The sequence below is a fragment of the Gallinula chloropus genome (assembly GCF_964237585.1).
Source record: "Gallinula chloropus genome assembly, chromosome: 2".
NCBI classification, from domain to species: Eukaryota; Metazoa; Chordata; class Aves; order Gruiformes; family Rallidae; genus Gallinula; species Gallinula chloropus.
Window position 1 is genome coordinate 21,395,659 of NC_140086.1, and position 25,845 is coordinate 21,421,503.

General features: G+C 37.7%; 1 protein-coding gene across 2 annotated transcripts in view; it reads right to left on the reverse strand.

Moving 5' to 3' along the window:
• The window catches only part of ZFPM2 (zinc finger protein, FOG family member 2), a gene marked incomplete at both ends in the record, with an annotated part of 311,742 nt that overhangs the window by 205,381 nt on the left and 80,516 nt on the right, over positions 1–25,845 (reverse strand). The window lies entirely within an intron of this gene.

The window sequence follows — 25,845 nt, forward strand, 5'->3', positions numbered from 1 at the left end:
TCCTCTAAATCTATCAAAATGCAAAGAGACAAAGCAAAGAGGTTCTCTACCCTCAGAGCGAACCAAATGAAACCGAGTACAGCACAGAGCACAGCTGAGGGTTTTGCTTTCTGGATGGAACTTGAGATCGTGACTGTCATTTCATAAGAACTTCGGACACTTGGATAGGACACTTCCCTATACGCCCTTTGTGTTGATAGTGAAGATTTTTTTTAACCAAGAATGTTGATTTCTGTTTTCCCACAGAATTCTGTGTATCTTTTTAACAGACAACCAGGCAGTTTGAAGTAGAACAAATTCTGGAAGTAGACATCAACTCAGCTTTCTCCCTTTGTATCTGAATGGATGCCCTAATCTTAGGTCTTGTAGAGGTCCTATTATAAAATTCTGCCTCAATTTACTCTAACTTTTTTTCTTCATACATATTTTTCCAATGTGTCCTCATGGCCAAGAAGGCCAATGGCATCCTGGGGTGTATTAGTAGGGGTGTGGTTAGTAGGTCAAGAGAGGTTCTCCTCCCCCTCTACTCTGCCCTGGTGAGACCGTGTCTGGAATATTGTGTCCAGTTCTGGGCCCCTCAGTTCAAGGACATAGAAGTCTTCGAAAGAATCCAGCACAGGGCCACCAAGATGATTAAGGGAGTGGAACACCTTCCTTATGAGGAGAGGCTGAGGGAGCTGGGCCTCTTTAGCTAGGAGGAGACTGAGGGGTGACCTTATTAATGTTTATAAATATGTAAAGGGCAAGAGTCAGTAGGACGGAGCCAGGCTCTTCTCAGTGACACCCCGCAATAGGACAAGGGGCAACAGGTACAAGCTGGAGCAGAGGAAGTTCCATGTGACTATAAGGAGGAAATTTTTCACTGTGAGGGTGAAGGAGCACTGGGACAGGCTGCCCAGAGAGGGTGTGGAGTCTCCTTCTCTGGAGACACTCAAAACCTGTCTGGATGCATTCCTGTGCGATTTAGTCTAGGTGATCCTGTTCTGGCGGGGGGAGTTGGACATGATGACCTTCCAAGGTTCCTTCCAACTTCTAACATTCTGTGATTCTGTGATTCTCACCACATGCTGAGTTGTTTTATGAAGTTTCCAATAAAACATCAAATGATTAACCCAAAAAATATATGAAATTCAAACAAACATGTGAATGGTAGACTAAAAAGCTCCTTAATTTTCACAGCTTCCTAATGCAAAGGGGAAGCAAAGAGAAGCAGGACACGATGTTTTTGGACTCCAGTGATGCTGGATTAGCCTGCAGTGGAGACTTTATATTCCCCTCCTCACAGGTCACTGTTGCCTCAGTGACGTTAATCCGCAACACTCCAATGTAAAGCACACATCACTGTTCCATAACTGTGTGAGACTACTCTAGGAGAACAGATACTCTGAGTATAGCTCAAATAGCCTGTCTTCTGCAGGGCTGTAAACAACTCTTTAAATCAATAACAGTGCCAGGGCCACATTACTGTCACTATATGCTTACAGTTTTTCCAGCCCAAGTAGAACATGTCATAAGTTTCACGCTGTATTTCCTGACAAGTTAGTGTTTTATATTAAACTTGGACGTCAAGTGACCTGACATTAACGATGTTTATCTACCACTCAGGCTGCTAGATATGAAGAAATGTTTCCCTGGTTCCTAGATCAGCCAAGCCAGCCTCGATCCCCGTTCTGTCATTCCGACCAGGAGCCACAACGAGCAACAGCATGAAGATTTTTACAGGAGGTTAGGGGGCTCAGAGCTTGTCTCCCGGTGATAAAATTAGAGAGGAGAATTAAAGTGATTATGCTCTAAAAATGACTTACTGGAAGTGACAGGTTTTTTTAACCTAAATATTTTTTAAGTACCAAATTTGTCACTCCTGTAAGTTATATGTTACTAACTGTAAAATTATTTTATTGCAGTAGTAAAAGAAATGAAGTACTTTTAGAGAATGTTTTTATATAAATCAGGAACCTTGTATCCAATTCACATTTTATTTGCTTATATAAGGATTCTTTTATTTTTGACTGAGTTGCTGCATACCTCTGAATCATGAAAAGAAATGTGTGCACCCACAACACTGCCAACCCCTAGTTAGTCTCTCCTGAGCCAAACCAAGCCACTGAGCCGGGCAAATTTAAAAACTAGGTAGTTGACTGCTGAAGTGGTCTACTGATGATTCAGAAGATGTGTCCAAAGGAGATACACAGCAAGTGTAACACCACACAGGCTGCATGCTGCACATTATTGCACACATACTGAATACTGTGTGTGCCAGTTAGGTCCAAACCTTTCCTGTTACACCTCAAGACACAACCCCCCCTCAATTTCGACACGGTTTCAGTTCCATCCCACCACTAGCCTAGTCTACAGCCTCTTCGCTAAGATGCAGCAATGGCAAAGTAGATTCAGAAGAAGAAAGGCTAAGACTGACATTCTCCATGAAGAGCCTTCCAATTCACCAGGTTCATTTGCTCTGGGACCTCAGGAGCATTTGCTGTTTTACATAGAATCCCAATCTTTTCGGCACTTCAAAAACACTATTTCTAGTGGCAATAATAAACAGGATGATAGCTTCCTCCTGAAGAACCTATACTACAACTGCCTGCCCATTAATCTTGCTCTTTCACTTATGAAGAGGGCTATGGTTAAGAGTCTGCCAGGAGAAAAGGAACATCTAAAGGATTTGTCTTAACCTTTAGTTATCTATGTCCAAGTTATCACAGCTTTAAACTACATGATATGCATATTATTTAAGAGCAAGTGAAATCCTAAGTCAGGACCTAAATTCCCTGTTGAGCCAACAGCACCATGACTCTCATCTGATGGCAGCGAGATCATTTGGTGGTTTGTGCATTGCGGCAAATGAACCCCTCAAAATTCCTCCCTAGTTCAGCATCTGGGCAAGTATTTGACAACTAGTGACTTGAGTGAAGTAAGCTTGCAGCTGTACTGCAGTGCAAAACATATTTTTACTTGAATTAGACTAGCTCAATTATAACCTAAAATTTCAGGAGACCATCTAATGTGACTTAAAAGCCTCATTAAACTCAAGATGAAGACTAGGGTGGGGAGGGGGCAGTGTTCTACATGGGTGAGAGACTTCACTGAAGAGAAATACTTGAGATATAGCTAGGCTGAAGTTTGAAATTAAAGTAGTAATTATAAGAAATAAACCACAGTCGTTCTCTATGCTCTGCTTTTGAAACATGAGAATTTGGTACAGGAAAAATGAAGTTTAGCAATTTATTTCTACATGTCTATATGCACCGATTATGAAGTTCAGTACTCTGAATATGAAATTAACTATTTCTGGGCTAACTACAGTAGGGGTTTATGGTGGTCATTATACCCCCACCATAGCCACTGAAAACTACAGATCAGGTTTAAGGACTAAGTTGGTTGGTTAGTTGTTTTTTTGCTAGGCATCTGTCCTAGTTTACTGACTAAGAATTCATAAATCTAACAGGTGACCTAAAAAGAATGTTTTAAAATGGTATGACAGAAATAGTGAGTGGTTGGTTGTGAATATTTTTCAGGATACATAGAGTGTTCTTAACATATTACTGAAAAGAGGTATGAAAAACCGCACGAAGTTACATCTATCAGTCTCTTCTGGTACATACGTGTTGCAGTTTTGTGAGGTTGTGCTGCTGAGACGGTTTCTTTAAGCAGCAGTTACAGTTTTCTGCCAGCCTAAACTATAAACAACGAGCAATTCAAGGCCAAAGTCGCGGCCCGAGAGATAGTCGAGCGCCTCTGAGAATCACATACAGGAGAAAACAACACGGAAGCAGCTGCATTTTGCCACCGGAGAAGGGAGCGAGAAGATGTAACGAGCTGTGCAGACACCAAGGCCGGAGAAGGGCTGGGGAGGAGGTGGCCCAGGTGCCAGAGAGAAAGATGCCCCTGCAGCCCAGGGAGAAACCGATGGAAAAGGCCGAGACCCCACCTGCAGCCCGTGGAGGGGCTCCACGCTGGATGGAGCAGGTGGAGACATAAAGGAGATGCTGTGACCCTACGTTGGAACAACCCCCTGCCAGCACTTGCAGCCATAAGGAGAATCAGAGACACAGAGACGAGTGAGAGAGAGATTTGCACCGGAACAGGTTTGCTGGGGGAGGCTGGTGACCCCACAGAGGATGGGGACTGAGAGACATTCTGATTTATGAATGCCAGCCATAGCAGTGACCTACGCCAGGGCAGCTGGTGAATAGATAAAGCCCTGGGGAAAGGATTCATGTTGGAGAAGTTCATGGAGGACCATCTCCTGTGGGTGGGACCCCACGGTGCAGCAGGGGAAGGGTGTGGAATGAATGTCCCTACCCGCCCCCCCCAGCCAAGAGGGAAATCAACTTGCAACGGACTGACCAAAGCCCCCATCTCCCAGTCCCCGCCCCCTGTGCTGTGATCAGGGGGGGAAGAAGGGAGTGAGATCATGACTAAAGTGAGGTCTGCTAAGAAGGGAGCGGGCGAGGAAGTTAGAGGTGTTTTAAGATCTGGAAAAGGAAAACAGCTCATGAAGAAGTAACCAAGAACCCCATTTTTTCCCAGTCCCTGCCCCCCACCCCCACCCCCCACCCCCCGCTGTACTGTGAACAGGGGGGAAGAAGGGAGCAAAATCCTGACTAAAGTCTGCAAAGAAGGGAGTGGTGGGGGGAAAGTGTTTTAAGATCTGGTTACGTTCGTTTTAAGATCTGGTCACGCTCCCCAATCCGTTTTTTTTCTTCACTGTTCTTTGTAGTGTAGTGTAATAGAGTAGTTTCTCTCTGCTTCACTTTGTGTTGAGTCTGTTTTGCCCACTTTGTTGATGACAGAATGATCTCTACCTGTCCTTATTTTGACTCCTGAGCCTCTTAATATATGTATTTTCTCCCCTGTCCAACTAAGGGGAGTAATAGACTGACTTTGGTGGATGTCTGGCCTCCAGCCAGGGTGAAACCACGACAATACGGAAGAAAAAAAAGACTGATGCATGTTCCGCCCTTTCAATGTCCAGTAACTCACGTGTGCATGTAACCAGTTTTAACAACCGAGTATCTGAAATGACTACAATAAGCATGCAGTAAACTACTCAGGGAAATCTGTGAAAGTGTATTCTAATGTTTGTGCACAGAAAGGTTTAAATTTGTGCCCCTCTTAGAAATGTAAACAAATAGCAATTTTTTTAAAAAAAAGTCTTCAAAAGAAGGCCAGTGGCCAAAACCCTGCCTACAAATAATAGCTTTAAATCTTGTCTTTGAGACTGGAAAGTACATTTTGGTTTGTATTCCAATCCATTTTGTGCTATTTTGATTATAATTTATAAGATAACATAAGATCTTTAAATGTGGATAAGAGAGAAATTTGCTAGTTTACAGCCATATATAAACTACCATATGGTATGGGACACTGCACAGTGCAAGAGATTCAAATAAAGATTTCAGATGTTATCAAAGTTATGTAATATCAATTTAAAAGGAAAGTAATTATTTAGAAAACAGATTTATTTATTTTTTAGCAAAATTTCAGAAACAACCAGAAAGTTGAAATTTATAACCAACTTCTTTCTTTCTGCTTTTTTTAACGTGGGATAAACCTCACATTTTAAAAGTATTGAACTGAAAAATTATTAGGAATATATTTACGTCTAAGTTCAATGGATGAGACACACCAGCCATAACTATCTCCAACACACTTAATTAACCAATGCCTAAAAGGTTTGCTTCCTCTCGATGTGCGTGTCAATAAAAGATGCGTAAGGTGACAACAGGGACAAGACCAGAGTTCTCTTTCCAGTGCCTTCCCAGACGGTGCAGCAACCGGAATCTTTACTCTGCATTCAGAACTGGATGCACAAAGACTGGCTGGAGGGGGAGGACGCTAAAGAAGGGGAAGGTTGCCCTCTTTATCATCTATGTTTTAACTTACAGCTAGAACATACTGTAAACTCAATCTAAATAAAAATGCAGAAAGTTATGCCAAAAAGGAGAACAATTTAGATTTTAAAATAGTAATGTCAATTGGAAATAACTAGGAAATTTTTAAGTCTAATCAGGTTTTTTTCCCTCTGGTAACATATAAAATGCCAGATCTTAGAGTCATCCACATACAGCTGGATATATCTCTGAGCTTGTACCATCCTACTGCAAACAGTATGCACAACACACAGCCGACAACAAATTTACATGGACTCTGGAGATAAAAATCATCCAGTGAGTCTCAGTTATCTGATTTCAGATTCACTGTCAAGGGGCAATAATTTGTCATTTTGGAACACAAAGGGGAAGAATGATGTTCCTTATTGCACAAAGACATCTCTTTACTTTAGATTATTTCCAAATGTAGCTACTGCTTAAAGGTTTGGAGTCTGATCCTTTTTTCTGTAGCACAATGACAAAAAACGCTCAGAAGCCAAGGACAGGGAAAGAGCTGATTTAGCATTTTCCTATTCTAAAATCCTCTGTGAAGGGGTTTTAAGTGTGAAGAAGTGAGAATAGGTAGGTAACGTGCACTAGAGCTAGTTCCATTATTAACTCTTCCTCTGTGATTTCAGGAACGGTTAGAAAGCAAGGCAGGGGGGCGGGGGGAGTTAAAAAAAACCCTACTTTTTAATTCTTTGTTGGAAAGAAAAAGAGAGAGAACCATATAGAATGACTGTCAGGCAGAAGAGAGTGGTGATGGAATAAGTTTGATTTCTTGGTGATTCCCAGTTTTATTATTCATCTTTGATAGCACCTGCAGAACCCCAGACAGTGTGTGGGGTGGGGCAGGGAGAAGAAAAAAAAAATTCTGCACATTTTCTGAGGCAACATTCCTTTTGTCCATGAAACTCTTCCTCAAGTTAAGAAACCTTCCTTATGGTATCCTTTCTCCTGCCTTCAATTATTGTCCTTAAAAGCACTGTTTCAGTAGGTCTCCCTTTTCCCTCTCTCTTTACTAACCCTGCACATAACCACTCCCAAAATTAACCCAGACTAAATACACAGTTCTAATCAATTTTTGCTACCAATTCATAAAGCTTACTATGTTCCATCTGCAAGAAGCAACTAATCTTCCCTTATTTCAGTGTAAAATAAAAATCATGCTGACAGTTCAACTGTTGCTACCACAGGCTGGCATGCGGTGATTTCTTTTCCAAAGCATTTATCACATCGTTTTTCACTACATCCAAAATCATACTACAAAAATAACATCACTGTATGTCCAAACAGCATCAACTCCTTCCTTCAAATTCTCTCTTTATAAAATGAAATTGTGAGATCCCCGACCAGGACTTCAGTAGTTTCCCCAATCCCAGGTACAATCCCACTGACAATTGCTGTCTTTTAGAAGCCCCTGATTAATTAATGCCAGGTAGTTTTAAACTCACATACCACTTCCTTCAAGCTCGCTTAATGGTATTATCTGTTTCTACCCAGCAATGCAAATATCTGATTAGAAGTTACACCCTGCTCCTGCAGACATGTTTAACTTTACAAACCACTATATATCAAATAGAGTTACATACCTAAGTAACTTTTCAGATCTTGGCTAAGATCTCCTAGAAATTAATGCCAAATCCTTTCTACCTTGTCTCAGATCATGCCTTTGACAGGAAAGCTCAGGTCAGCCACAGTACCTTCTGCGTGATTTAAGCCAACACAGTGTGACAGTGCTCCAGAGGATCATCAGAAGACAAACTTTCACACTTTCCATAGGACACAGCCAGGACAATACAGACAGAGGAACTGTAACTTGGACATCTACAGGCTGTCACATTTTTCAAGAAATTAGCCACAAAAGCCCTTGGGGACGATGCAATTTAAATGCCTTCGTTTGTTATCTATAGCATTTGGAAAATACTACTACAGCCTCTGACACAGGAATCTGATAACAGGTTGGGGGGTTGGTCACACGCCATTGATCTCTGAAATAAAAAGCAGTTATTTGATATACTCTCTGATTGGCATTTAGCATACTGGGTGCACAGAGAAAACAAAAGCACCTGGATTTGTTGAAACATACAGCCATGTGCATGTATTCACAGAACTAGAGATAGAGCCTATTTACGTTGGCATTTCTCATTCTTTTTCTTAAACATCATTTCGACTTTCCAAAGTTGCAAACCACTCACTGGCAAAATCTATGTGATGGTAAAGCCTTCCAGCCTTATGGATGACAATGATGCCTTCCTGAAGCACCTTTTTGCCTGCTACATCCAAGAGGAGATGTCCAGCAGCTATCACACTTTCAGCAATGGTCGTTCTTGCTAACCTGCAGCCCTGGGAAGCCAAAGTGCAAATTAATATGGGGTTAGATTAAATCATACCTGCAATCAGATCTAGTCCATAAGGTGTCATTTGCGCCCTTATTTTTTATTACTATTGCACCCTCGAACTTTCCATTTGCACCCAAACATACCGGACACATCATCACTAGAAATACACCTCAACATGGCCAAAGTCATAAATTTCTCTTGAAGCAAAGTAGATGTGCTATACTTTACAGACAGCTATGAAAACAGAAAAGCTTGGGCTGTGCCACAAGTTACTGTGCCACCAAACCATAAGGATTTCACTTTGACTTCTATTTTTTTATTAATAGAGGCATAAACATAATCCTTCAGGCATGAATGCCAGGAAGGCAAGGCAATGAGAATAAATGTTTAATGCTGCCGAATGGGCATTGCAACTGTACTCCCTGCCTGCAGCTAAGTATTGCTACTACAAAGGCGTTCTTCCAGTTATTGCTACTAATAGTTGTTGCTGGGTAGGTATGTATATAGGAACTGTAGTTTAAAAGGGAGAAAAGAAAAAAAAAAACCCAACAAAAAAAAAGAAGAGTCTAATCATTTTCTGTTACAGACCAGAGTTCTGCTAAAGAAATTTAATCCTTTTTCCAATATGGAAAGAAGCCAATTGTGTACAAGTTTACTGCAATTTCAGTCCGTGTGTGAACTCTAGTAACATTCATTATAGCAGCTCCTTCCTCCTCCTTTAAAAACACACCAAACAAAAGCCCCACCCAAATAGCCTACTGGGACTGATAAATCCTTCCCTCCATCTTTCCCTCCCCCACATGTTGTACCTTCGATTCAGCCAGAACTTCCCCAGATCAGAGGACACTGTCAGCACAGGCTGACCAATCTCAGAGGGTTTTTTTTTTTTTCCCTTTTTTTTTCTTCAAGATACTCCGTGTTAACAGCTTGAGGGGGTTCAATCAGCACTGCTTTGATCTCGGCTGGAACTATAATTATTTAACATTGTTACAAGGATTTCTATAATCCATCCTACCATTAAATCCCTTTTACACCCTCATCTTCTGAAGGCTAATCTGCATCCGTACACTCAGTTTGTCTCTTCAGCTGGTTTCATCAGGCTCTGGCATTCTCCAACATCCAGAGTGATGGTTCTTTTTTTTCTAATGAAATCATTTTCTTTCAAATTGAAAAGCGCAAAAGGTCTTGTGCATTTGCTACCTTTTGATGAGATAGCTATATAACACCAATATAATCCACTGTTTGCTGCAAACTTCCTCCCAGTTTCAGAAAATTCATTTTCTCTGTGGTGTTTTCATTGAATTGATGATACATATGCGTGTGTTATATACATGGCTGGGGAACAAAAAATCAAATGAACACCAGCAGACGCTCTTTGAAAATACAGCAAAACCAAGAATAGTCCGCTCATTTCTCTCTATACTCTCCTTGATAAATACTGCAGGAAACACTGCATCCAAACTTAGGAAGCTAGGTAAATAAATTTGCATTTCTTGAAGGGAATGTGGAATTGTTTTACAATTAAAATGTATGAAAGACACATACCACATGGAAAAAGGACTTTAACAGAATCAAAGAAAATAAATGACAGAAAAAGAATGAATGCAGAGCAGAGTAGAAATGAAGAGCAGGAACAAAATCAGACCAGGAATATAAAAGGAGATGATCAGAAATTATGAATGATCAAAAGGGAATAGAAAGAACAAAAAGCTTTTTTATATTTTATTTTATTTTTTAAAGAAACGAAACTTGACAAGGAAAATGACAATTTTCAGCAAGGGTGCACGAGTACATTGGGGAAACTGCCTCTTCCTGTGAAGCGTTCTTAAGCAACCAAAATGTAAAGGCATTTGCTCTGCTAAGCACCGCTGGGCTGTCCCCTCAACAGCCACGGTGCCGTGACCGCCTGCATGCATGAAGGGGAGCACAAGTGCCGGCAAGGAAGGTCGGAATGACACATACAACAGTAGGTACCACCGGGCTACGATTACAAGAGAGGACAAAATATAGGCTTAGGTGCTACAGTTTTCTCACGAAGTTTATTCAGATAAATAATCTCACTCCCTGTATCTCACGATGCATACCTACAAGGCTAAGTGAAAACAGTATACATGGACGTGGTTTATTATGACAAATATTGCATAAGGAAGGCAAAAGGTGAACAGTGGTAGTGCCTGTGCAGAAGAAAAATTGAAGAAATAAAGTCGGCAAATATAATCAGTTTGGGCCACAATTAGGAAGCTCTCACAAAGGCAATAAAAGCTTTAGAAGGGTGAATTTTCTTTTCTTTCCCCTTAACAGCTAAAATAAGGCTTAGCCAATCGCTAATGCTCAAGAAAATCATCAAGCAACAGTCATAACTCTAAAATACTGCTTGGACTTGACTAACAATTAAAACAATAGTCAATAGACAGGCAACTGATTTTTCAGAGGAAGAAACTAAGAGTGACTGATGCACTACACAGGGTATTTCAGAGTATCTCTTCAGGCAAATTTATGACACATTTTTTATTTAAAAAAATGTAAAAGATAATAACAAAATATTTGTTGTTTCCATTAAGAAAATATTTGTTTTAGGAATATTTTAGACATTAGTTATCAAAATCCTTTTCTATCCCTGGGCAGTATTTTAACATCTTTTCCTCTCAATTCATAATATTGGTATATTCCTATATATAGTTGCAGCAAAAATATATAGTTACAGCAAAAAGCTTACTACTAGCAATAAAATAAGATCAAGACCATGTTCATCATGACACCACAATACTGTATTTCACAGCTGTAATCAAAGCCATGAAATATGATGGGGTTTTAAGGTAAAAAAAAAAAAGGATCGCAGGATCTAAATGAGTTATCATTTAAAAACTTAAACTCACTATCCCACCTCTGACAATGAAGTCACTGTGAAATGAAAACGAACAACAGCCTCCTACTTCTCAAAAGAAAAAAAACCTATTCACTTTTAAGAAGTATATATGAGTCAAAGCATCCTGTACACTAAGATAAGTATTTTAATAAACACATTTCAAATTACAAAGGGAGTTAGAAAATCGAGCAAATCCATGAAACAATGTTCTGTAACTAACAATAACTCACAAAGTTACAATTTGAAGTCCTTATTTATTGCTTGCAGAATTCTGGATCTTGTCGAAGTAATTTGCTCAACCTTTAAGGCTCTTTTACACTGTCAGAGGAATGAAGTGGCCTTTAGCATCGCTTTGATTCGCTTCCCTACTAATTTATGCAAGTTAACAGTTTGCTGAGTATGTAGCAAGAACAATGATAAAGGCAGCTCCTTCCTGGAAGAGCTTCTGACCTAAGGCCACAGTCCTACAAACACTTGCGTATGTCCTTAACTTAATGCATGAGAGCAGTTCATTGTTTAATGGCACACTCATATGCATTAAATTAAAAGTTTGTAAATTCTTTGCAAGATCGGAACCCAGAAGACCAAAAGCACTCTTCTAAAAGTACTTTTTTTTTCTTACTACCTCGGGATATAAATTTTTTTTCAAAAAAAGATAAAATAAGATAAATAAAATAAGTATATATTGATTCTATCTCTAAATGCCAGGTCAGTGTGGTGAAGTAGATTTAAGCATGTATTTCTTGCACTGTTCTATGAAGTCATTTTCCCGGAGACTTAAAATACTGCCAGATCTTCAAAAGTATACTTGTTCCTGTCTCCTATCAGTAGCAAAGTCCAGGCAGATGAATACTCGCCTGGTGACTGTGACTAACTGTATCTCCTAAAAAGTAAGTGTATTAGTGAGTCTTATGCAAATGATACATGCATTCATATATTAACTAGTCATTAATAGACTAGGTATTAACTCCATTGGCATCAACGTGTACTCTCCTATTTACTTCAACAGCACCATAAATTTTAATGATAGATTTCTGAGATCCTTAAATTTAAAGACAAAGTTTGACTATCTTGACATAAAATAATAAATTTCTGCCCTCTGTTAAAATTTTCATTAGTATAAATAATGGCTGAATTAGGGCATATAGCTGTCTAATGGTATCCACGGTGCTTACTACCATGTTTTTGGAAAGAAGACAGTGTTAAACTTAGTGACATATGACAGCATGTTACTTTATGAGTAGTCCCCTGCCACGCACATGGCATCACAGGGAGTGACGAGTACTCCAACTGAAGGTGGCCATGTTAGGTTACAGCAGTCAGCTTCAGTATTTAGTATTCTTTATTTATACATACATACTGCTTAATATAGATATAGCAAAGCTCTGACTGCTGGTGAGCGAAATAAAGTCATATTTCACAGCTATGATGTCATCAAAGGACTATATTTCATGGCTATAACATCTTTGCAAATATATACATAAAGCGGTATCCCCAAGGAGCACTACTTGCCAAGTCTGCCTGAGGTCCAGCAAGGTGGACCTCCTTAAATTCCATTTAATGTACATTAAGATTTGAATATCAAGGAAGTCTAAATAGCCTGAGGGTAGAAAAGGCATTCTGAGTTTCATACACTGTAGCATACTTGCCATATTACATTAATTTATATATATATTACGTGCTGCGTTATCTTCAATTCGCTCTTTTAAAATTTCAGCACACTATTTTCCTTCCTGCATTTATCTGGGCATATATGCTTTATATATTATATGTAATTACAAAATTACAACTCAAGTGAATCTCCTATAATATATAAACTATCATTGATGCAGTGTCAGAATTTCAGATCTTGAAAATAGAATTTGATTACTTTATTCACTCTAAACCAGTATCACAGTAATATCAGCCTTAAGCAATACGGGCTGCTAAAATCATTTGGTTCCATTTTTCCAAAAAGGAAAACTGATAGGATTATTTTCGTGATAAATTAATTTTACCATGTAATTGCAATTATGACTTCTAATTAATGAATGGTTTCAGCCTCACTAACTAGGTCAGCATTTTTCTTGTAAAAATATATCATTTTTCTCTTTAGATAAGCGTCATGATATGTCCAAGCTTTGGGAAATGCACATAGCATTTTTATAAGACAATGATCCCAAAGCTGAGAAATGGTGGAAATAATGTGACATGCTTTGCTACAATTTCAAGCAAATTTTTGCCTCTTTTATAAGAAAAGTCAAAAAGTCAGCAGATGGCAAAAGGCTTTTTAATAGGGAGGATCACAGTTTTGAAGTACTGTTAAGAGTATTATTTAATGTCTTGCCTGAGTTACCCAACTGCTCTACAACATCACGCCTGTCCACATGCGCATGACATTGTAGAATGTATTGACAAGAAGCATAATTCAAGGAGAACAGGTTTTCTGCAGTAGATGTGTTCTATGAAAAAGCATTAAAGGAACCCAAAGCTTACGTTGTGCATCCTGTAAGACAGAGTCCAAGGCTCCTCATCGTCCACTGCTCTGTCAACATCACATGTTTGAAGGTACAATAATAATACATAAGGACACCTCTCCAGTGTCCTCTGAAGACATCCTCTGGCACACATATACCATTTTAGTTCCTACATTGTTCCATTCACATTTACATCCCATTCTTTGATTCCAGATGAATCACGCCTTGTGGCATGAAGATACACAAATAAAACTAAGTAAGAAGTAGCTATTAGAACAATGATTAGCAGGACAAGATGACAGTAAAATAACTTCTTTGGAAGAGGCTCAAAACTTGATGGCTAAAATATTACGGATATAGCAATTAAACCAAATGCTAGCTCTTATCACACTGAAGCACACCAAAGTATCTGTTGTTTTCTTCTAGGGTTTTTTTCTTCTGCTGCTACTAGAAATAGCCTTTTATTTAGAGAGCACCTCTTAAAGAAAATTTCCGTGAAAAGTTGAGATCCACTATGTACTTTGGAAAGTAGTCAGTGTCAAATGCTAAGCAGTTCTGTAATTGGGGAAAAAAGTTTCTTTCTCAGATTGTCAACAAAAATCATAAAGTACAAGTCATAATCATCAAAGTATTAAGTAAATAAAATTTGAAATTATAAATACTTTATCAGATTGCAACAATATGAAGTTTTTCAATGCTTCATTGCACAAACCCTGAAAACAGGACTATGTTACATCTAAGAAAACTCTCAGTGAATGCTTATCATGAGCGCTGTCCAGATAATCTCTTTTTTATTTTTAATGAGAACTAGCATTTATTTTTATATGCAAGCCAAAGATTCATGAACTGATTAGTGGATTTGGCATCAAAATATGAGTATCAAACTTCAGAAACTTAATCCTTTTTTTCACACAATGAGGCAACTTGAAATTCAGTCTCCTTTAAGATCCACCCAGCCCAAAATGCCTGCATGCAACACTCTGGAACAGTTTGTCCATTGTATACCTCGTATCATCTTTCTAAATTATCCACAATTATGCTGATGAAGCATCTTTAAAATCAATGCAATACTGCCACAAAATCAGAGAAGCAGAGACCTGAACAAACCTACCTTGAGTATTTCCCGTAAGGAAAATATGACTTTGACTTTTAGAGTTTTATCCTCAATTTTTGGAATATCTCAGCCAATATTTTTTTTTTGTAACAAACAATGCACTACTGTATAATGCTGCAACACTCACTTAAGACCAAAATATGTAAAATATTGGTAAGTTTTTCTATCTATAATCCCCAAGAATATATTGTGAACTCAAGTATCACTGTTCAAGTTTTCCAGCTTGAAGACATTGCTTAGTAGTTTTTGAGGGAGACAAAGACAAGCAAAGGGAAAGAGTAAGCTATGATGGGACAACTGTATTCAGTTTCCTAAAATATCCTAAGAGATGCAACAGAGAACACTGGACTGGCTGCTCACACTGGCAAAACAGACACACACAAGTATCTTCTACACACAAATGCCATGAATTAAAAAATAGTTTTTTGAATCAGCCCTGATTATTAAAAGCACATTTGGAAATCTCTGAAATCTTTGCAGGGGGGATGGAGAAGGATGGGAGCACAAAAAAAAACCAGTTCAGATGTTGTCTACACAGCTGCTTTAGAAGGTCTAAGCTAATTGGGTATTTGTAGGAAAAACTAGGAGCAATGGTCATTATGCAGTCTTAGAATTTAATCCTTATCATTTCTGCCTACCAAAATATCAGCATAGGTATACCACTAGTTTTAACTCCACGCCATACTTGTGAATATTTGTTTCGGGGGGTTCTCACTGATACCATTAAGACATGTTTAAATAACTAAAAATTTGGAACTGAACAAGAATGAGGTCAGAGGTATCACACTTACTTTTGCCGTGTTGGTGAATAAATGCTGGGTGATTGCTGAGTGAGTTTATTGTAGCATTTCCATATACTGACCATTACTGTACTTCACAGATCATTTTAAACACATCCCTTTTTGAAACCTATGTCAAGGAGAGAGAATGAGATCTACATATCTACATATCCTTCTTTTGAGCATGCGATGATAAAGAATGAAATGTGGTGATCAAATAAACCCAAAAATGTTCTAAACTGGTCTCACTGAGCTAAAAACACATACTGAGAAAGTCAGGATCAGCAATGTTACAGTCCCATCACCACAATGTGTGGTTTCCTTTTCTGTTTCCATTCAGAACAGTGTAATTTTGGGGGTAAATATTCATATCCAGTTTGTCATTCACATGTCACATTAAATTCTTTGCCCTCAGCAAAAGCTGGCTCTTTCCAATGGAGGTATGATGGTTCCTGGTGATAACATTTCTGTTGGTTTAGTTATTCCAAGTTTTATGTTATGACATCCTAAGAGAGACTAAATAAAGTAGTTTTCAAAGGTGTAGGAGGAAAATGTGTTTTGAAAATCAAAATATTTTCTTTAATGATATGCTGAACGTGGGTTACATCACTGAAACCAACTGAAACCTGCAATTTACGTCACTACCACCTCTCAATATATGTTTGCATCCAACTGCTGGACTGCAGCTTTGCATGGTAAATAACACTGCATGGTGTATATAGTTCAATATATTAACACATCCACCCTTCAATTGTTGAAGCCAGTGTTGCTATGCAGTATTCTGCACGCAATAATCTCAGCTGAATTAATGAGAAAAACATAACAAAGAACAAAATAGTTGTGGACCGATTACATGTCCCTTTTGATTCTCACCCCATCTGTTTCCAAAATCAGACATTGTTTCCTAGTCCTCTGCAATTACCAGGGTGTTATACCATCTTTATGACCAAACTACAGTGGAGACAGCTGAAAAGTGCAGCGCTTTCTGCCAGCCTCTGCAGGTCCCTTGGTGCATGAAACTACAAGAAACAATGTATTGTAATGCAGATGTTCATTGATTCCCTGCAGAACTTCACAGACTAGGAGTCCTTCACTGCGTGACCTACAGGGATTTGTACTTTACATAATATCTGCTATACAGTGTATAATGTCCAAAGCGAAGTACCTAGTGAATTTGATCATTCGTCCCTTGCACATGCCCCTCCCAGCTATCAACTGTTTTCAGAGAACAAGTCTTTTGTACTTGAAACATAAATGCCAATCAAAATAGAATACATTTCTAATGTGCATCACCTTTCACTCAGAGTTCAATGCCCTTTACAAATCAGGCCAATGTTCTGGACTCATTCTGGACATATACAAATACAAGAGTTTAGGAAGGTATCAGGTCATTTTAAAGTCTACCTAGTCTAGAAACTTGCTCACTTACAGATTAAGATGGTTTCCAAAGAAAATTTTTTACCTAACATACCGAAAATGAAAAGCCTTGCTATGTCAGTAAATATTTCACAAATGGGTAAATAAAGGTCAGGAGTATTAAATGAATACCATCAATCTAAAAAGTATTAGACTTGAAGGTTTTAGGCTGATTCACTTTTCTGAAGCATTTTGACTACCATAAAGTTTTGCACTTGAAAATATTCTAAAAGGTTAATTGTTTAAATAAAACTAAAATCTCCAAATGTTAAACATATATACCAAAAAAAAGTTAATTTCTATAGCAACTAATTTTGAAATTAAATTTAAATTTACATATATATGTTAATTGTGTGAAACAGTGATAAGGAAATGACATCCCAATTGACAAAACAGTTGGAATGTTTGACGAGGGCTCCAAGTATGCAGTCATGAAGTCACCGCTTTTTGGTATTTGAAGTTGTAAGTCAAATGAGGTAATGCTTATCTCCACGTTTACAGAACCCTACTATATTTGTACCTTGAGTAATGAAAGGGATGCTACAGAAGTCTCCGTAACAAGTGACATTAAGAAGGGAACTATCTCTTAGTTTCTAAAAGTTAGAACTGCCTACTCCCATGATTTTAGGTGAATACTATTGCACCTCCATTTTCTCTTAAAACCTTGGTGATCACCATTTCAGACTAGTAGGCATTATTTCATGTTGTCCGAATGTGGACATTTTAATTTGTCAGGTGTGACCAGAAGATGAAAATTCTCTCCAGGACTTGATTTTATCTATTGCACATTCTCATTTGGTCACACAACGGCCTGTTTCAACACAAGTCAAGTTTGTAGATGGGAAAGATGACAGAAAGTGGTTGCTACTTCCGTGTTAGTTCACGTGGCCACTCTCACCTTCTCATCTTTCAGGCCTGTACTAGGAGCTGTCTGCCAACAAGATCAATTACCCTGAAGAACAGCCAATTTCTGCACTAAGTAAGTCTGTTAAACAAAGGCTAATTACAGGTGCCAAAGTACAGTTCTGGGCACTGAGGCCAAATGCAGTCATATATATTTGCTGGGAGACTTCCTTAGCCTTAAACAGCCTTCAACGGGTGACTGTATGCAACCTACCTCTGGAGAATGGTCTCTGCAACACTTCCACTCCTGCACCATGGAATCTGCTCGGAAAGAATGTCAGCTGGCCTCAACCAAAATCATGCCAGGGACCATTTTAACACTTCACAGGTGTATACTGCTCAGCTCCTGTCATGACTGAATTCACTAACATAGGTGTGGCCTATTTTTCCTTACAGTTCTTGGCCCCGTGCTGAGACAGAAATGTGCTCATCACATAAAGAGCAGAGAGGTGAGGCCCTGAGAAAGGTCTGCAGGAAGAGGCAGCTGCTACAGCCAGCAGAATAATTCATCATCCCAGCTGGTCACGGCAAGATGGATATCCTGGTGCTCCTATAAATGGTACCAGGTTATACATTAAGAATGACTTTTAAAATATCATATATGTAAATATCAGTTCTTACAATGATTTGATGACACAGGAATCTCAGGTTTTGTTAACAAAAAAAAAAAAACCCCAACAACAACCAATCTCTCCCCTCTCAAAAAAAAAAAAAAGGGGGAAAAAACGGGGCAAGGAGGCAAACCTGATGCATTCATGCTTTTAGCAGATGTTTGGCAGTGAGCCCCAAGGATGTCTGGATGAAGGCTTTAAATTATAGGCAATGACTACACCATAAAGGTAAAACAAGTTGAATGTAGTGCAAGAGTACTTGGGGAACAATGGTTTTAGTTAACCAGACCTAAAATTGAATGGTGTCTTTCAGAGTTCTACAGATTGAGTTTCAGATAATCAGCAGAAATCTGGGCTACACAAGGACTGGTAATGCTACAGTCCTTGAAGACTTGGATCAGCTCTATATACAAGACTGAAATGTAATTGAAATACTGCATTTAAAACACAGGTGTGGTAACTTCTAAAAACAGCTCCAGTATCAGCATCCAAACCATGAAGACCGTGGTCCACTAGCATTTAATTCTTCATATTAATAGTATTCAAGTGTCAAAACAAGATCCGCAGTGCAAGAGTTAGCCCAATACCTATTATGCCCTTACTTTTGCTATTCTGTGTCCAAATGGCCTCCTCTGAGTTCCAAACTAGCTATGGAAACTGGATCAAGATCCACAGAAAACCTCCATGGCTCCTCCAAGGTCCCCTCCCAACTGCTGGTATGGGAGCCTGGCTCTCGGCTTTTAAATACAATATCCACTTCACTACAGAAGATTTATTTAGACTGCCTCTTGTTTCATAAAGGGCTCCAAAAGTCTGTAGTGATTTTTGACACTTTGTTATAATGTTTCTATGACCCCCCCACCCCCTCCTCACATACCACACCACCACCCAGCCTCATTTTCATATGGATACAAAGCATCGGGATAAAATGATGGTTCATTATAGTGGTACAGAGCTCTTATCTTCATCCGGCAAGAGTCATTTCCTTCCAAAGATTGAAATGCAAATGTGAAAATTAATGATAACTGCATTATCTGATAGCAGAGATAATACCGATTCACTGTCAGAGTAACACACAGTCGTTCTATGATTTCCTCTGCTTCTTCACAATATTCTTCTTACTGTCAGACTATATCTATGGTTAACTATGTTTCATGGATTTTTGTTAATTTACATCAAATAGCATTTCCAAGATCTTATATCTACCACATTTCCCCAATCAAAAAAGAAATGAAATCAGGACAGTAATCTCTAAGTCCTTCTTAGGACTGGTTTAAAAAGAAAGAAAGAAAAAAAGGGGGAAAAAAAAGTAGGAAAAAAAGGGAAAAAAAAGACTAACCTTAATGTCTGTTTCCATCTACAGTGGTCTACCATCCCTTCCCATCGATATTATACAGTTTTGCTTTGTAACCCAAACTGGTTATAGAATTACTAAATAATGCAGAGTAAACTCAACAATCAATACATATTTACAGTGATCCTTGTGAATGTTTATAGGAAATCTATCCAGAAAAGCTCTTCAAACTACCCTTTATACCAGGTGAAAATGTGAACCTGGCATGTCACATATTCACTAGAACCTTTCTGATCCACATCTCGTTAAAGCAATTCACCAGAACACATATGAAAGCCTTCTCCTCTCTATTTTTATTCCACATTAATAGCGTCACTCAATATACCATTATTTTAAATCACTACATAATTTTCTGTTTGCTACTTTTCCTAAACTTTGATACATTTTAAGAAAACCACCATAAAAGTAAAGAGAATAAACTATATTGCGCTGTATTTAACTATCCTTCCTACTTTTAACAGTTCTATGATATATGCATATGAGCAATTATGAGTCTTCTGAGATGTAACGAGTTGTGACTTCATCTTACTTAACTATTATCAATAGCAGAAGTTCTGTTGATTTACTGGAGGTAGAATTTTACACATGGGAAACTTTCACTTTATGTGATGAATATAAACAGCACCTAAAAAACAACAAAAAATGACCATGAAAGTTTTTGGTCTTATGTTCCACAGCATATTTTTTATTTTTGGATATGTGGACAAATCACATTTTCCTTCTAACAAAAATTCAGATATATTTCAAAAACATTTCCAACACTGATTTTCAAAACTATCAAACTCAAAAAATCAGCACTGCACTGTGCTCCTTTAGGGCTATGAAACATAGGAAATAAGGCTAGTAAAGACAAGGAATAAGGTTTAAGGATAAGATGATCGGAGGGCTAGAGCACCTCTCCTATGACAATGAGACAGTTTGGACTTCTTCAGCCTGGATAAAAGAAGACTCGAGGGAGACCTTAATGCAGCTTTTCAGTACCTGAAGGGGATCTACAGGAAAGATGGAGAGGGACTGGTTACAAAAGCAGGGAGTGATAGGACAGGGGCTCATGGCTTTAAGCTGAAGGAGGGTGGAATTAGATCAGATATTAGAAAGAAATTCTTCTCTGTGACGGTGGTGAAGCACTGGCACAGGCTTCCCAGAGAAGCTGTGGCTGCCCCCTCCCTGGCAGTGTTCAAGGCCAGGCTGGATGGGGCTTTGGTCATTCTGGACTAGTGTCCCTGCCCGTGGCAGGGAGGTTAGAACTAGGTGGTCTTTGAAGTTCCTTCCTACACATACCATTCTATGGTTCTGTGATAATCTAGTTGACAGTGTACTGCATGTGGATTAAGAAGAGACAAACCCAAATCCTCCTTAGGACAAAGATTTTCTGAGTGGCATTAATTCCACCTGTGTCAATGTCCTATTCTCAGTTCCCCAACTGCTAACACAGAGAATATTTCTCTGTCTTAAATGGTAGATACAACTCCACCAATAGCTGAAACATTCAGTGGTTGTTGGACCTTTCTGGGAAGAAAGTCTAAGGAACTGAGCACTGGTGGAACAGGTTTTGGAAATCTTTTTGGCTTACTTAGTCAGAACTAGAAAATTGTGTCACATCTGCCTACAGATGAAAGAATATTCCCTTGCATCTTATTCACAGAATAGGTATAGGATGTCTCCTACTGTATTTTGTTTTATCACTACAGAATAAGAGCACAGAGAAGTTAGCATTCTTAACATAGCTCAAATACACAGTCCCTGGAGAAACAAAAAATTAGAAATTGCTTAAAGGACTTCTATCCCTTGTTATAAATGCATCCAAATGGTGCAATATTTATAAATGTAATATATAATATATTCATTTATTCCTTCCATTTTAGTTAGAAGGAACTGTCATGATCAGACAGCCTAACTTCTGCCCCAGGGGAATCTACGTCATTTTAAAAGTCCAGTGTTTACCACATAACTGAATCACGTTCTCTAGGGATGTATCTTATCTCAAATGTAAATATTTCTAATGACAGATAAATGACTTCACATAAAATTTTTCAGTAATTAATTTTTAAAGACTAAAATCTGTTCTTTGTGTCTGAAATTGTGGAGTTTCAATGTCCATCTGATACTTTTGATAAAAGAGGTGCCCATTATTATCAGATTTGCACTCCGAATTTAAAGTACTTTGCAATCAGATTGTCTAATATTTTCTTTAATAACATAAATAGGAAAAGAACCTAGACTTTTCAACATTCCAGCAGCTCTTTTCTAAACATGTTTCAAATTTTACCAGAATTCTTGAAACGTGAATGCAGGAGACAGAATCCCTTTGAGCATCAAACAAGACGCTTCTAGTGGAGGGTGTCCCTGCCCGGAGCAGGAGGATTGGAACTGGATGATCTATAAGGGCCTTTCTGACCCAAAGCCTTCAGTGCTTATATGTCTCTATGAAGACTGCTAAACAGACAGCAAGGTAACTTGAGAAGCCAAACATATCCTTCAGCCCCAACTCTATGCTTTGGGCTCAGCTCTGTATCACTAAATACCAAGACTTTTTTGGATACACTGCTTTCTACAGTAAAACTTCTATTGCCATTTCCTAAGCACATGACTTAATCACATGACTTAACATTTAATTAATCTGAATATAAAATTTTGCTGCAGCTAAAATGCAATTATTCAGATCCATCAAGAGCAATATTATCCATTATTCAGTATTTTATTTGGATTGTAAACATATTACAAAGAACTAATATACTTTAGCTCACCATTATATATTAAGTTGGCTTTACAAGATATACTTTTTCCATAAACCTAAATGGATTGGCATTCTTACTAATTCCCCTTTAATAAAAGGGTCTTATATCAGTTATTCTATTATTTCCAAGGGGACCACTGTCATCTGGACAAGGCTGTCATTACCCAGCCTCGATTTACTGTTTTCAAAGGCATGTTTTTCCTCTAGTATTCCAGGATTTCCAAATCACCTCAAAAGCTTTTGAAAACTGAAGACTGATAACTAGGACAGTGGGTCACCCAGGTCCTAAAAAGTTACATTCAAATTATCTGACTTTTTAAATTAGCAAGGAATAAGCCTGTGAAACACATGGGCCAGTTGCTGACAGAAGTACAGCCTTCACTTAGAGACAAATAGGTCTTCCAGTACAAGTATGTTTTAGGAAGACTAGAAATATTTAAATTATTCTATCCTTTTTCCTGTCCTTATTAGAGTCCTGACTTGTAACAGATCAATACCAATTTTCTAATGATTTTATTCTTACCACATTTTAAAATGTCATCTTACTGTTATTAATGAAGCTACTGATATGTTTTTAGCTATTTTTTGCCTTTTCCTCTTTTAGCCAGGTATTACAGCTCCTAGCATGTTACATGTGCTGTTTTCCCATTCATTTTATACTTTGATTTTTCTGCTTATTTAAATTCTCTACTAGATAAAGCCAACATTGTCCTCACTTTTATTATACCCTTTCAAAAATAATGGAACTATTTTTAAACTTCTCCAAATTATGATTAATACTTCTTAATTCAAATTTTTCTACCCCTTTCAATATGGCTCATGCTTGCTGTCTCTTAAAATGGCAAGTACAATGGACTGAAGTTGTATCAATACAGGTATGACCATCTGGATGATAAACAGACACTAATTTCTAATTCTGTCAACAAGTTTTCTTTCTCTCTCCAGATAGCATACAATATATATAATTACCTTATCTTATTTAAGGGGCTTAGTATCTAAAATTTTCAGGAATTTTAAGGAAGTTTTGGTATGGAAGCATACCTAGGATATTTCTCTCGTAGTTCCCCCGGTTTAGGAGGGGTTTTTTCTTACAGTAAAAATATATCTAGTAAAAAGGGAATGATCCTATTCTTTTATGTCATGGATGGTCTGCAAAAGACACACGGGAGATCTGCCTTTTGATCATTATATGTTAAAACACAGATCCTAGCAATAATACAAAGGCTACAGAACTATATACATCTACATGTATCGAGGCATCCATCTGATAGTGAGCAGCATATTTAAGGCTGTAAAATGACCTCCACTTCCATGTTTAAAATCCTAGCAATAATACAAAGGCTACAGAACTATATACATCTACATGTATCGAGGCATCCATCTGATAGTGAGCAGCATATTTAAGGCTGTAAAATGACCTCCACTTCCATGTTTAAAAAATAAGTCTTTTCATATAAAATTCTTTTCATTTCAGTCTTGCTTTGCAGACTCTATTCCTTAGATTTTTGCTGTTGGCTATAATAGCAAAAGGATCAAGTCCTTTACTGTGTGTCCATATACAGTCTATTGACCTCACTTTCCATTATTTCAGAATAGTCTTCTCATTAAAAAGATTATTTTTTTTTAAATGAGGACAAAATCAATGAAATCTGAGGATAGTTAAAAAAACATTCAGGTAACACTCAAAGTGACTACACCGAGTAGGCATTATCTCTGCAATTCCTTGATGGTCAGTGAAGGTCACAAGACTATGTGATCTGAAAGATTGCTTCAGCAGAGAGTCTTTGAAGTTACAGCACATTTAACTTCAGATTTTTCTTCATAAAAATATTCTAATTACAAAGGCTTGGGAATGCATGCGAACCATTTAACAATGCAAATTTTCAAACAAAATAAAACTCTAATTAATGCCAGAAGCTTAATTTTGACTCATCCGTGAGTAAGTTCTTGCTAATGAATAACTCACAGAACTTCCAGCTCTGTACTGGCTCTGAAAATAACACAATGTTCTCTTAGTGCTAAAAAAAAATAAGTATTAAAAATATATTAAAGTAACAAAACAGCTCTACTATTTATATGAATTCTTGAGTTGTCACAGTCCACATTATCAGCTGACAGTACCTTGTATCATGCAGAACACAGTCATTGTTGGATTCTGAAAGAACTCCACCTCAGCAAGGATACCAGAGGCAGACCAGATAATAAACAATGTATGGTCATCTACTCTTTGAGGCAGAATCTCTACTATGAGTTGGTAAAATTGCCGAAGAAAAGTTTTTAATGGTTCTGTTTGTGCTGTGTAAAGATATGCTACTAAATAAGCAAAATATTTCATGCTTTAGGGTTGGGTTTTTTTTCCAAATATAAAAGTTCTCTTTCTACTGTGCGGTCAAAAATTATCTTCTGTTAATTGTTTCCTTTTTCTTATCAATAAATAACCAAATTCATTTCAGAAAGCATGCATGATGGAGAGCATGGCATGTGGTACATACTCATTCCTTTCTTCATACACAGTACACCATTGTAAAGACCCAGGATTTAAATTAAACAAAACTGCTCATTTCACTTCAGTGGTCATCAGTTTTCTGCAGTCAAAAGTAATTTTCCTACATTATGCTTTGCTCTCCATCTAATCCCATGTCAAAGCTACCACTAACAATCAACAGTACAAGAAGTACACACTGTTTAGTGTTTAACTGGGGGGGGTTTAAAAAAAAATACTCCTTCTACTCCCCACTGTCATAAAAGATATGTCTGAAACTTTTGTATAAGACAGCTCATACAAAAAAGAAGTAACGGTTCACAAAATACATATTCAACTTTGTCGGACTGCACTACGAAAAAAAAAAAAAAGCAACAAACAAACTACCAATTTTAGATAAAGTTTATTTATAATGAAATTTAAAACAAATCATGTTACTCACTGACAGCCTTTAAGTCTAATATGAAGCTAGAAAAGCCTGTTTCACTACATCCAAAGATGTCTTTTTTATTTTAAATGTACTACAGTGTATTCTAAACCTAAATCTTGTTTCCATATAACACCATAGTGCTTTATGCTGAATATCAACTTATTTATGTATTATCATTAAAAACATTTTAAATTACATCATAATAATTAGATACACCATGTCTTTTTTTTTTTTCCATTTTATTTTCCAGCTACTGGTTTCAGAAAATTACCATTAGTTCTGTTCTTCTCTTCATGAAGAGCATACAGTAATTTGCAAAATCAAGCAAGGATGAAAATGTGATTGAAATATAGGGAATTTTTCTAATGAAATATTATTACTGCATTATAAATTATTGACAGAACGCTTCTGGAACTTTTTTCTGATGTGCTCATCATTTTTAGGGAAAAATTTCATAAGAGATACAGCTATTCTGA